The sequence below is a fragment of the Thermobia domestica genome, chromosome 10, assembly GCF_964235325.1.
Source record: "Thermobia domestica chromosome 10, izTheDome1.hap1.1, whole genome shotgun sequence".
Classification (NCBI taxonomy): Eukaryota; Metazoa; Arthropoda; class Insecta; order Zygentoma; family Lepismatidae; genus Thermobia; species Thermobia domestica.
This window is the reverse complement of record NC_137463.1, coordinates 194,031,773-194,047,103: the sequence shown is the minus strand read 5'-3', so window position 1 is coordinate 194,047,103 and position 15,331 is coordinate 194,031,773. Positions and strand designations below refer to the sequence as shown.

The window sequence follows — 15,331 nt, the reverse complement described above, 5'->3', positions numbered from 1 at the left end:
TAATTTAAGTAGTTTTAAATTTATTTGTAATAGTTTGTAATAATTTAGTTGCATTTCGAGAAAGTAAAGGATATTGAACTAGACTTAAAGAAGAAATCAATAAAATCGTAGACTTAAAGGAGAAATCAATAAAATCATAGACTTAAAGAAGAAATCAATAAAATCATAGACTCAAAGGGAAATCAATAAAATCATAGACTTAAAGAAAAATCAATAAAATCATAGACTTAAAGAAGAAAAATCATGTAATTATAAAATCATGTGTGAGCTAAAATAAATAAATAAATAAATAAATAAAGATAGCGTAGTATCAACACTTACTGTGACACTTTACGTTTAATGATATTACAATATTATCGCAATACGTTTAGAATAACAAATTTTTGTTTAAAACAAGCTCAAAAGGTGATGTCGGCCTAGACGGAATGTAGTATTTCGTTTAAAACTCTGAAACATCCTGATTGACCCGATGGATGGAAATTATATTTCAGATTTCTTTCCAAATATGAAATTTGGAATGCCAGCAAGAAATCAGTGAAGAATTGCATCGTAGAGTTCTTGTTCTGGTTAAAGAACTACCTAGAGACTGAATCGGGTATTTTAGAAGCTAAAGACTTACAAATCTTTGAAAGCGAATTCTATTCCACCTAAACTATTTGTGACAAAAAAATAACGCCTTAAATCAAAATGAACCACATATTTGTCTGTTTAATATGGTCGAGAAAATATTTCTTATCAATGAACAGAGTCAAGGCATGGCATCTATACTTATGAAAAGGAATAAAATAAACTGTTGTATTTGTCGAGAAATGTGCTACTTGACCTTGTGAAACATTCTCTATGATTAATCCAGTATGTAGATAAAATAACCAGAGAGTATCAATGTAGTTCATGTTACAATAAGTTTATTGTAAAGCTACAAAGCAATATAAACTGTTTATAACTAAACCTTCATTTCGCGGGAAGGATAAAAAGAATACAAAGTATGTAATATACAATCTGAACATACAGCATGTATGACAAATTATTCCCACATATTTCAAGTGTTACTGCAACGTAATAGACTACCCAAAGTTACATTTCACATGCATTGTCTAACATTTCACATGCAGTACATCAATGTTGATCGAGGAGATGCTAAACTTTTTGAAGAACCGAAATCTAAAGTAAGTGAGGTTATTATTAAAGTTCCTGAGCATGTTAGCATACTGCCTGAAAGTGATGTATATGATGTATAAAAAGAAATATTAACTAAAGTCTTTAAAGTCACCTGGACTCCAGTTGACAAAGAGAATCTTTCAAGAAACTACAAAATGATCAGTAGGAAGGTAGAAATATTATTCTAAGATAGATATTAATCTGTTCTTAGATCTTCTAATCACAATATTAAAATACACAATATTATATCTAATCTTTTTTGATATGTGGACAAATTGCTAAGTTATCTCATATACACAGTAAATTTCTTACCTGCTTTTATGATCATTAATCATTTGAGAAATAAGAGGGTGTTTTTTTGAGATACACATCTTTAAGTTTCGAAGGAATGAAAGCATGTTAATTAGCACACATTCCGATAGATACTATTTTAAGATATTTCATTTCAATGGACCAAACTACAGAGGTGAATTTAACATTTAAAAGTATAAGAATAAACATATTGAATGTGGTCAGATTTAAAGATAGATAAGTGACCAATTTATAAAAATAATTAATAATACCTATCTTCTGGAAAATAGCCTGTTTTACAAAAATTGGCCCATCTAAGGTTGGTGGCCAAGTAATAGATGTAACTAATTAGCATGTTACTTCAACAACTGTATTTGCTTAACGAACCACTTATTATTCTTGATTTCCTTATATCAGGTAATATTATTTAGTTATACTTGTAGAAATATATACAAACATTTTAAAAGTTTGACCCACTTTGTTCGAAACAGATAGTTATCTCAACAAAATATAGTTTGTGCAATTTTTCTAAAAGATGCCACGTTTGTAGATTGTATCAATGATCAAAGTGAGGCAGCATGTCATTCTGGCAGATTTTTGAAAGAATTAAGATCATTCCGCCACTGAAAAGTGACACGGAGGAGTGAACAATACGATATATAACAATGTGATTGAGGGCTTAAAAAAGAAATCCTGGTGCACCCACACAAAATCGGATAAAAACACATCATTCTTGCTGAGTATATTTCAAGTAAAAATACAAATAATTCATAATCTTTAAAATAAATGCAATTACGTGTATATATACATTCTTCGTTTCTTAAGGAAAAATCACTGCAACTTTAAATGTATCAAAGTTGAATTTACAACGTACCTAAATCCGAACTAGAAGTTACTAAGAATATCTTCTTTCTTTGTACAAATAAGAATAACCCTGCAATAAGAAATAAACGAGAATTAATTTCTTTTTATATCTATCAAAGGAACGTGATATTTAGATTAATAATACAATTCATACAAAAATTTTAAAACTTAAAAGAATAACATTTTCAGATTTTCTATCTAGGTGACGATTTGATGGGTTATGAGGTTTTAATTATTTCCTTTAGTTTAACTAATTCCTCAATATGTTCTAAGTTTGTTAAGTCATTTATAGAATGGTCAAGTTTATATATTAGGTTGAAAATATTACTCCTTTCTTGCGATCACTCATAATTTTCAGGAGGAAATCGCTCCCATTGTTGTTTGATGTTTCGAATATAATATGATATATATAGAGTTCAGACTGAGCAGCTCAGTTACACATATATACTAGTATCGAGGAACATGCAACAGGCAACAGGGATGTGTTTTGTCGGCTTCAAACCACTGCATTTTCATGACTTAAGTCCTTCCCAGTACGCTTATAACAAACTCACTAAATTATGCAGTTTTTCAATATAATCACAGGGAAGTGGGACACCAACATGAGAAAACCAGAAAAAAAAAATTGGGAACAATTAGGCAACGAAATCAGAATTTGTCGTGTATATTATAGATTTTCACGAAGTTATATGAAAAGTTATTTTTCATAGAACACCACCTGTGTGATTAAAAAAAAAAAAAAAGCTATTTAATGCGAATCAATTCCTCAACCTGAGATATTGGGAACTCATTTACGATATTATTTCGTATACTAATAAAGCACGAAGTTCAGGGATGACTTCAATCATGATCACATTTTTGTAAATAGTTAGGTTTTGAGATATTGTTTGGCAGAACGGTATCACCAGAGCACAATGACAACGGAAAAACTTTGTGATGGGTGTTACGCTTATCGGAAATGAGCTTAAACACAGGTATAAGTTTCCCTATTCTCTTTCGATAACAATCCCCCAGAAAATCAAGGAAATCAATCACAATCTTTTTCTTTGTAGAATGATCTTGACTTTTTTCTCAATCAATACAGCATATTGTATTAGTTTTTATGTCGCAGGGAACTAAGTACCAATGAACTTGCATTTAACTCTCACAGTGTGGCTGGAGTATGGAGTATAACGCAGCTAAGTATTCCGTCAAAGTTTTGATAATCCCAGTCTTTGTTAATCAAATAATCAAATATAACATAACTTAAGAATATCAAATATAACATAACTTGGTCAGTGCAATATCAGCAAACGGCATCACGAGAAAGAGACACATAGACTAAAGGGAACACATGGAATTCTCTGAGAATAAGCGTTAGAATAATAATAATAATAATAAAAATTCAATGAGGAGAGCTAAAACAGCCCGGACATAGAAAAACAACAGGAATTAAATAAGACATGATTTATTAAATGGATATTACATTTTAAGAGATCAAGGTTCAGAACAATTTTGTAGTAGATTTGTGTAGACGATACTCTAGAAACTATGCATGTATTAATTTTTATTTTTTCACTCTTATCAGGGCTTCAATTTTTATAATGTTTTAATTAATTTTGTCAAGTATAAAAGCTTCCCCATTCATCTTTGTGCTGAAAACTTACCAATTATTGAATTTTAATTGAATTTCTTGAATGATTTTTGGGTTCTTTACAAATTATGAGCACTTGTCGATTGATCCTACTAAAAAAAAAAAAAGAAAAAATCTTGTGAAATTTTGCTTTCAAGACAATAAATGTTGAATTAGGGTTGCAATGTATATACGTATAAGGATATGTATATATAGGATATATATATGTATAAGGATGGAAGATACTTAGCAGAAAAAAAAACACATTTATCACGTGCACTATGTAAGCAATTTTGCTAAAGGCTTCTTCAGAAGGGGAAGAAGTAGTTAAAAACCAACAGCAATATTAAAAGAAGATAGCTAAGTGAAGCATTAAAACTGGCAAACTGGTAGCTTTGACATATTGTCCAACTGGATGCTTCATAGCTACTTTCTCTCTTAGCTTTTGTTCCTACTCTTGCCATTTTCCCATCTGATGAAATATTTAGCGAAACTATTCCTAATGTGGTATTTTAGTGCGTGTGAGTATGATTCCACTTTGCTTTCTGGTAAGCAATTCACGAATTATGAACACCTTTTAGACTTCCAAACTATGTTATTCATACGTTGAGGAAGTCTTATATAATCACTATGTCCATCTGTTCGTCCCTCTGTCTGACAACAGGTATTAGAGCAAACACGGTACAATTTAGTTTCTTTTAATCGATTCAGCGTCTCAAGAGTAGATTCCATCTTCTCCCTTATTCCTATATTCAAATCAGAAGTGGTGTAAATAAGCTGTTTCCTATTCCAACGTTGATCATCACAAAACATACCCGTTAATTGATACCGAGAACTGATTTTCTGAAGTTGATTTATCGTCCTGAGAATAGATGCCATCTCCACCTTTACCTTTCTACTAAAACCGGAAGTGGTAATATTAACTAAAACCGGAAGTGGTAAATATTAAGTAAAATCGGAAGTGGTAAATATTAACTAAAGCCGGAAGTGGTAAATATTAACTAAAATCGGAAGTAGTAAAGATTAAGTAACACTTTCGATTTTAATATCGATCTCCATAGAACTAAAGCTGTAAAGAGGCAGCGAGAAATGACTTTTAGATATGGATACGATTCCAAGAATATTTCACCTACGTCTTTATTTCTCTATTGAAACCGGAAGTGATGACATTTTACGATTTCCGGTTTCAACACGGATCCCCGTAGCGAAAAGTGGTCATAGATAGCGAGAAGCAGTTTTATACCGTATATATAATGCTAGCTGAAATCTCAGTTCTTCGTACGGCGAGAATAAGTTTACGGAAAATATTTGAACTCCCTTAGGATATACATTTCAATAAAAGTGAAATTTTTGGTATGAACTTTGAACTTCTAATACACCGCTTAATCACCGAGACCTAAGAAAAACCTTTAAATTATAAGCTATGTTCCATAATTCATTTCAAACGGGCGAGCCATTCTCCGTGATGTGATTACAAACAACAGACAGCATCGATTTCAATGTGGCGAAGAATATATAGAAATTGCTTTTTCCTCTCTGTAAAAACTGGAGTTTTGGAAAATGTTAGGTCACGTTTATGCCTTATTTGTAGAGACCGGATGTTTAGGCATTAAAAACCTGGGAAATACGCAGGCAAATAGGCATTTAAAATTTTAAAAATAGGCAGCAAAATAGGCACTAAAATAACTTGAAATAATGACGATAAAAGCTTAATATAATTAAAAAATAAATTGAAGTCATAGATAATGTTCAAAGAATATAGAAACATGCCTGTTTGCTAATAACATTTTTTACTGTATATGGAAAAACGAAGCTTGACATGTATTTCATGTGTATTTGGTAAATACATTCTATACAGCCAAGGGGCGGCTTTAGGATTCTAATTTTGGGTAGACCCGCTCCGTCGCTTATGGATGCATATACACATTTGATCGATTAATTACAGTAGTAGTTGATGCTATTTGTTAAATAATTATCTACTATTAACACAGCTAGTGGGAAATATATTTACTCTTTATTAGCGTTTATACATTTTTCAAAACTTTTAGGTAGACCCCGTGCCTACTCGGCCTACCCGCTAAAGCCTCCACTGTATACAACACTTTATCTCTAGACTTAATAGTCCAAATTCTTTACACTTTATCAGTACGCACAGCAGTCCAAAGTTTTACAGTACTTTATCAGTAACATAGCAGTCCAAAGTTTTGCATCATCTTATTACTACAAACAGCATTTACATTTCTCGAAGTTGCAGAATCCTTTCGTGATATATTAAATTATACATTTCTTCCAATAAAGTTTTATTTTGAAGAAATCGCTTAGGCAATAAAGCAATTATTTAGGCAAGGGGCGAAATAGGCAAAATAAAATTAGCTTAAATTGAAACTATAACCCCCATATAAACTTTAAAACGTATTTTTAATCATATCTTTGATATTAAAGAATAGGCATTTTGCCTAACATCCGGTCTCTACTTATTTGTAATGAGAAGTTTATGTACAGTTGCACACTCTTTCTCTTATAGTATACATTTTGAAACTTATATACTCTACTTAGGACATCTTTAATCAAAGATATGATGGAAATCTTGCTCGAAATAGATACTAGCTATGTTTCAAAATTCATTTCAAAGTTTTCAGCCATTTTCCTGTTATGCGATCAGAAACAACAGACAAAAGTCACTTTTCAGATTTTAGTTTTTCGCGAAAAGCAATTTGCGATACAATTTTACATTTGCATCACAATTTATAAATTTTTTAGAGCATTTTTTGGCAGCAATGGAAAATGAAAGTCATTTATTTATTTTACTGCTTGATGTGGATATGAAACAATAAAAACAAATATTGTTTGTATATACTTATAATAAACACGTATGATATGAAAAGCATTAAAGATACAAAATAATGACATTTTTCAAAGGAAAAATTTAAAATACTAATTTTGTCACTCTACAAATTACCCAAAATGGTATGAGGTTTTGAATTTGTAAATATCCGCTCTACGTACTGAATCCGTAAGTTAATTCTGTCAAGAAGCAAAGAATTGGCCATACACATCTCACGAAATAAACGCATATTTTTTTATAATAAATAAATAATGTCACACAAGTGCTACCTTATTAAGTCATATTGTAGCCGCTAGTTATCTCAAAACTAAGTTGTCTTGCATACTGAAAGTCCATTGAGGTGCTTTATTCCGTTATGCTACAAAATGCACACGGTTCTAGTGCCGGACTGGCCACGTTGGCTGCTTGGAAATCGCCAAGGGGCCCTGCAGGGATCGCGAGGTGCAAGACCTGTAGGCCTTGGTCGAATTTTCGCGATTGCAAGTGCTTTCTTGAGTCTTCCAACCAAAAAGATTGCGAAAGCCTAAGTTAATTTTTCTCGAGCTCGGCTTCCCTTGCTCATACTAATACGGTTCCGTGAGCCAGTAAAACTTCGTACTTAGCAAAAAAAAAAAAAAAAAACTGTAACGTTAATATATATATATGGTGCCTTCCATTTCAACTCAGGCAAAAAAATATAAAATTGTACCATCACCATCTCAGATATTGTTGAAACTTTTTTTATAGCAACTAGACATATTTTTAAGAGACCCATATTTTTTTGTTTTGTCGAAAAAAATTTTCCCGCCAAGTAATGGGCCATCAAAGACGGGGAGTACAATTTATGAATTGTAGAAGACGTGGAAAATGGTCAATTTCGGAGCCTCACCATTCGGCTATGGAGACAGGTAGAGTTATAATTCTTGTTGTGGTATGTACATAGGGATATAAATAAACTATATTTTATTATAGTTTGGTTTGCGCATGCGTATCTTTTTGTACATAAATTAACAAATGAACGTCAATTTATCTGAAAAGTCGAAGTTTGCGAATTTTTTTCGAGCACTTCCGGTTCGAATTTTAAAATTCTGTTTTAACGGTTGGTAAGACCTAGTTACCCGCTTTCCGAAAAAATATTTGTATCGCTTCTGTGGTCAACCGTTTTGTCGCAAAAAATTCGAGAAATTGTAAAATTTTCAAAAATCGCCATTTTTGGGCGCCATTTTCTCGAAAACACCATTTTTTAAAATTCTGAAATTTTGTCAGATGGTTCAACTTTACCTGAATAATAAACACACCAAATATCATTCTCGACCAATGCTTCATGGATTAACTGCAGCCTTTTAAAGTTAGCGAAGTTTCGAAGTTAGTGATGTTTGTGGTTCACATTCATTAAATGAAGAATAAATGGTATTCTTGGCTGTTTTTTTTTTATTATTTTGATTAAAAAGGCGCTCTGAAATAGTAAAATGAGCCTCCCTCTACTCCTCCGTTTTCTTAAACTGAAGTAATCTGAGGTGGAAATTACGATTACGAAAACAACGAAAATTACGATTACAAATTTCAAGTTCACTTACTTAAAATGGTCTTCGGAAACAAAATTTCACTGATTTTTTTTACATGGACCAATCATTTGCTTGGTGGTTGTCTTCTTTGCTAATAGCATGTAACCGTGCAGATGCTCCAATAGATGTTGGTTCAATCATAACTCATCCAGGAGTGGATCTAGGGGGACAATTGCCGCCCCCCCAGAAGAAGAAACTTTCTTACTTGTATATAAATAAAACCCATCCCAGAGTTTGGAGCTCTTAAAAGTAGCTCTAAGTAGCAGTATTACAACCCCCCCCCAGAAGTCCGTCCTGGATCCGCCCCTGCGTAGCACATTGTCGATAGTCACAAAACACTTATTTTCACTTCTCTTATTCTCTTCTGGAAACCTGTACCCTGCTGAAGGTTCATGTGGAAGCATAAAGAGCACCCTAACTTCACGTAATTCATGATTTATTCATAATATTTCTGCTACGCACCGCTGGTTATATACGTATATGTATATAACAAAAGTTCCTTTTTGCAGATTTCTTAAATCTACACTTTGAATTGCAAAAGTTCGATTTTGGGGGAAGTATGAAGTTAGTTCATGGTGACCCGTTACTGCCATAAAAACTTCGCAATTTTCCGAAAGCCAAGATAACTTCGTTGAATACCAGTCACCGGTCGCATACTTTCCCTTTTTTCTTCCGGAAGTCGTCGAATTCAGTTCCAGGTAACAAAACGAGAGTAATACCCGGAGTTTGTACTTGCACTATACTTACGAATTCTCCTGCGGTTTTAGTGGGGACGCGGTGGCTCAGTGGTAGAGCGTTCACTTCCGGTGCTTGGGGTCCCTGGTTCAATCCCAGCTCGTGCCGTTCTGCATTCCACCATTTCATTCATTTCTCATAATCACCATCTCCTTTAGCCTAACCGGCATAACCGTGGAACGTAAAACTTAAAGATTTCATTTCATTTTTTTCTTCTGCGGTTTTAATACTGTGTATCTGTTTTAGCCTAAGGCTATGGCGCGTTGCCACATTCTTCCCCCCCCCCCTTCCCCACTACCGTCGCAGAGACCCTTGCATGGCCGATTTCACTGCAAAAACACTGCTTTATCCGACCTGTCTGCATCTCGAACATCTGAAAGCGATTTTTAAAGTGGGATGCAGCACCATCAGAAATCACTGACACGGTTTGGGAAATTGTAGACACCTATTTTCACGTATTCAAACCTTTTTCTATAAAATATATTTTCGCTTTTCTTCGAGTGTTTAGAATCTTGTCTATGACTATGAGTACATGAGCCGAATCGTGTGTTTTATCATCGTTTATTACAACAAAACTGTCAATTGTTTCATATTTCGGTGATAACTCTGAATTTCACTTTGCAGAATAACAGTCCAGTTTTCAACGAAGTCCACATGAAGTAAAATAGAATTTGTATCTTGAAATTTTATACGGTGGTTTTCGGTAGCAATTGATTCTCTTTGGATTTTCTTGATGTAGTCATGAATTACAATTCTTACAGTTAAACCGGCAATGTACGATACGAAAACAGAAAGTGGCACAGTTTTTTTTTTTTTTTAACGAGATCATTATCCTCCCATATGGCATACGTAACCACTTTCATTTTCATCAGGATCAATAATTAAAGACACCACACTTATTTCTTCCACTCCAGGACATTCACCACATTCTTGAAGAAGACAGCTGTCATTTTCTACGGATCATACTACTAAAGGAAATAGGTAACTCATGACAGCTTCAATACAGGTTGCACCTTTGATTTGTAGCAACGCAGTAGCAGCTAACTTAAAATTTGCACAATACACACACACACACACACTTCCCTCTCAGGTTGCGGACTGACACACTTTAGTCGAATACTATAAAATTCCGAGTGACCCATTTTTATGCTGGGATTGTTCTGTTTAAAAATTCAGTAAATTTCTTTGGAACGCGTGTAAGAAAACGTTTCGATTTTTTTTTAACTTTTTGTCATTTTTCGGTCACTGTAATGACATCGCACTTAATTGAGACTTTGTCTGGAGCATTCCAAATCATACTGAGGTAATACTTTAGGCCTTTTATAGATCATCAGAATTCATTGGATGGCCATTTCAAGTAAACTTAAAATTTGTGTGTTTCATAATCGTAATTTCCACCTCAGATTACTTCAGTTTAAGAAAACGGAGGAGTAGGGCGGGGGGCTCATTTTACTATTTCAGAGAGCCTCTTTGTTCAAAATAATAAAAAACTAGCCAAGAAAATCTTTTATTCTTCATTTAATGAATATGAACCACAAACATCATCAAATCATTGCACTTTTATTGTTCCCAGTGTTGCTAACTGTGACATCAAAATTAGCGAAACTTCGCTAACTTTAAAAGGCTGCAGTTAATCCATGAAGCATTGGTCGAGAATGATATTTGGTGTGTTTATTATTCAGGTAAAGTTGAACCATCTGACAAAATTTCAGAATTTTAAAAAATGGTGTTTTCGAGAAAATGGCGCCCAAAAATGGCGATTTTTGAAAATTTTACAATTTCTCGAATTTTTTGCGACAAAACGGTTGACCACAGAAGCGATACAAATATTTTTTCGGAAAGCGGGTAACTAGGTCTTACCAACCGTTAAAACAGAATTTTAAAATTCGAACCGGAAGTGCTCGAAAAAAATTCGCAAACTTCGACTTTTCAGATAAATTGACGTTCATTTGTTAATTTATGTACAAAAAGATACGCATGCGCAAACCAAACTATAATAAAATATAGTTTATTTATATCCCTATGTACATACCACAACAAGAATTATAACTCTACCTGTCTCCATAGCCGAATGGTGAGGCTCCGAAATTGACCATTTTCCACGTCTTCTACAATTCATAAATTGTACTCCCCGTCTTTGATGGCCCATTACTTGGCGGGAAAATTTTTTTCGACAAAACAAAAAAATATGGGTCTCTTAAAAATATGTCTAGTTGCTATAAAAAAAGTTTCAACAATATCTGAGATGGTGATGGTACATGCTCTGCCTGAATTGAAATGGAAGGCACCATATATATATATATATATATATATATATATATATATATATATATATATATATATATATATATATATATATATATATATATATATATATATATAGATAGATAGATAGATAGATAGATATAGATAGATAGATAGATAGATAAAGGTGGAGCCTTTAAGTACCCGCACCAAGGGCTCTCAACTTGGCCAGTCCGACACTGCACGCTTCCCTTTTTCCTAAGCGCAAGATAGTGAAGTTTGTAAGAAAAATTGAATATTATTACTTACACATATATCTGATAACACTCACAACGTAGTATGAATGATAAGTCTATCAAGGGATGCATTACTTGCATCTGCAAAGCCTTTAGTCTAATTCTATTACCAGGAGCTTAATTCTATAATGTTATTTAGCGTTTAACAAAAAAAATCTAAGGTTAAGATAGACCAATCGATATATCTCATTAAGCTGAAGAAAATTATATAGGGAGTGTAAATCCTCATGTGACGTTTTTGAATTTTTTTTTATAAATTAAAAATTGGCGCCATAATCAAGATTTACGGATTAATAAATCCAAAATTATAATTTACTCTAAAACTTTGTTTAAGTATAACATTGTGCAAAGATAGAAAATATGCTAATCGATAAATCACATCGAACTGAACAAAATGACAAGCTCAACAGCAGGGATAAAAGTAGATCTGAAAAAGTAAGGGGACGCATGACGTCACACCGTCCTCCGTGCCTGCCTTTACTCATTGTAATATTTTTAGGAAGTGGAGGGACGCCATATATATTTTTGAAAGTGGGAGGATGCGTCTTCCCGGGTCCCCCTTCACTTTTACCCCCCTGCTTAAGGGTAAATGCACTGTTAAGGGTAAATGTAATGTTCATGCTACTGTTCGAGAAAATTAAGGAAAAGAAATTTTGTTGATTTTAGACAGTGTATTGTTTGTTGACAATCCGATGCCGTTGATAGTATTTGTTCTACTGGAATAGGATTGCCAACTCTGGAACCCCTTAAAATTCCCTATGATATAGGCCTAAGTGTGAATATCTCTGTTCGGACACATCCATGGGAAGGAAATGTAGTATCGTGGACAAAAGTGCATTAGCACCTGTATTGTTCATATCCTTAGTACATTCACTAATAAGCTTAATAGCTACATTGTGCTACAAGTGAGAAACTAAAGTTGGTATTGATCATTTTATTATATTTACTAGTAACTTCCACTTCTTTAAAAGTATCGGAACAGACGAACAAAATATTAATCCTTGTGTGACAATTTGGGTTTACAAAATGAAATTTACTCTTTAAATTTATACTTCAATTATAGAAATTACTTTAAGAAGTCTTAAGGAAGGAAGTTGAAAGTTTAAGGCAAGTTGTCATATGCAGCAGCTAGGGACGTAAAACTAAACAATGCAACACACATTGTACGAACAAAATGCCTGAGTTATGTCCGATGGACAATTTAGATTTATGGCTATATTTATGCCACAAAACTATGACATATTATACACTTCTATCTCTATTATTGAAAACAATGTTTCACAATAAAATCTAATTGTTATCAAATTTCTCATTTTAAGTAATTTAAAAAATTCTATAAGATTAAAGAAATATCGACTAATGTACTATAATAAAACAGAAATTAGTATTTGTAAAGGCACTGTTGAAGAATTTCAGTGATCGAGGTTTTATTTTGGATTACATATTTCAAAATACCGATCATAAAGGTGCTGGTAAGAAATGTGTACTGATCACCGGCCTTAATCAAAATAACAGCAATATTTCCAGCCAGACCGGTCAAATACCTGCCAGTTGACAACCCTATACTGCAATAGACTATTTATCTATTTATTTATATACTGTGTATGAAAAATGAACAATATGCCGTCTGATTTTCCCTTTTTACAATGATACACATACTTCTAACAGTGACACACATACCTGTAACAGCGACTCTAACAGTGATACACATACTTCTAATAGTGATATACATATTTTTAATAGTGACACATATACTTCTAATAGTGATACTCATACTTCTGACAGTGACATACATACTCCTAACACTAACACATATACTTCTGACAGTGACATACATATTCCTAACACTAACGCATATACTTCTGACAGTGACATACATATTCCTAACACTAACACATATACTTCTGACAGTGACATACATACTCCTAACACATATACTTCTGACATATACTTCTAACACATATGCTAGCTAGAAGTTTAGGAGGCGCGATGGCTCAGTGGTAGAGCGTTCACCTCCGGTGCTTGGGGTCCCTGGTTCGATCCCAGCTCGCACCGTGCGGACTTTGTGGTGGATAAACATCGTGCTCGGGGGTTTTCTCGGGGTTCTCCCAGTTTCTTAATTCCACCATTTTATTCATTTCTTATCTTCACTGTCTCCTTTAGCCTAACCGGCATAACTGTGGGATGTAAAACTTAACGATTTCATTTTTTTTATAGCTAGAAGTTTAGGGTGATATCCCGTGCACTAAAACTGTCCAAAAAATCAAATCAAAACTAATTCAACTCCATGTCAAAAAATTTAGCTAAGTTCCGTTACAATCTTATACAGAGTATTAATGAACAGCGTGTCATAAATTAGGAAGGTAATTCCTTGTATCAATTGAAAAAACAAAAATTATGATAAAGACTCTTTTCAGAATTATAAACCACCGAAAGTGCGAAAGTGCGAATGGAGAACTGTTTAAAGAATTCCAGTATTATGACGATAAATACGTTACCACAACGTTTAAAATATGCACAATTTACAAACTGCACAGCAATTTGCTACAATTTATAAACTACTACTTCAGTAGTACTCACCAATTTATCCGTTCACTCGTACTTGTTCTCAGGTAACTTCGAATTCAGATTTCAACATCAATACCAGAGTGCAGTTTCGTTTTATAATACTGAGACCGTTCGATTAGTGTCACATGATGAACATCAATAGTATTACCAACATATGAAATTCCATAATGTAAATGAACATGGTTGCCAGGGTTCGTAAGAGGGCATGAGCAGTACGTAGTTAGTTCCCATAACCTGAACTTCCTGTTAACAAGTTGCGAAGTGACTTAAAACAAATGTGAACTAACTTATATTTCGCCATCACATATATTAAGGTTGTCTATAAAAGGTATCGAGCTTGCGGAGGTCGAAATTAAGAATATTTATTGGGATTTGAAAATAACATTATGAAACCATTATTTTATTAGATGACCTGCCATTTTCCCGCCAAAACACGAAAATTCCGTCGCCATAGACTTCTGAGATTTCTGGTCAAAATATTGTAATAAGTGGTTTTAACAGACCTCTTTTGAAACTAACTTAACACCATTCAGGAAGTTCTTTAGAGTCCGAAACAAATGAGAGTCTGATGTTGCTAGGTCTGGGCTATATGGTGGATACATTAAAACCTTTTAGTCAAGTTTTCTTTATTTCTAACAGGTCGTTGAAGATCTATGCAGTATATGCGCTCAGCGTGGTATATGCTTACGACATCCTTTCTGTTGACCAGTTCTGGCCGTTTCTCTTGTTTTTAAGTTGTATTCGCACTAATTGTCAACAGTACAGATCCGAGTCTATTGTTCTGTTCGGTGGCAGTAGCTATGATTTACGATGTCCTTCCAATGCCACCAAATGCACAGCATAACCTTTCTGTGTGCTAGTATAAGCTAGCCACTTGCTGTGGAGCTCCTCATTTCGACCCAGCGCCGTAACTTAGATTCTATTCGGCGGGGGGCAAGCATTAATATTTGGGAGCCCAAGAAAAAGTTGTTTTTTCTAAGTTAGGCCCCTTCTTTCCATCTCTCTCTTACTCTTTGAGTTCCTCCGGAGCCTGTGAGCCCACCCTCACGGCAAGGTCTGCGGGGTCATTAGTTACGCCCCTGGGCCCGTTCCATACATGACAAATTAAGTAAGGGGACAATTATTTTCTAGGACCCCTAATAGTAGATATTTTTTACTGAAATGAGCCCCACTC

The 15,331-nt window shown here is 33.9% G+C and overlaps 1 protein-coding gene across 1 annotated transcript in view; it reads right to left on the bottom strand.

Moving 5' to 3' along the window:
• Positions 1 to 14,276, bottom strand: part of LOC145662127 (uncharacterized) — a 29,464-nt gene extending 15,188 nt beyond the window's left edge. Inside the window, exons 1-2 of the mRNA XM_081727465.1 lie at positions 14,170 to 14,276; positions 2,324 to 2,383 (exon numbers count right to left, since the gene is read on the bottom strand). The gene's annotated coding sequence lies outside the window, so the exon portion shown is untranslated. The remainder of the gene's footprint in view (positions 1 to 2,323; positions 2,384 to 14,169) is intronic.
• Positions 14,277 to 15,331: the final 1,055 nt, after the last annotated feature.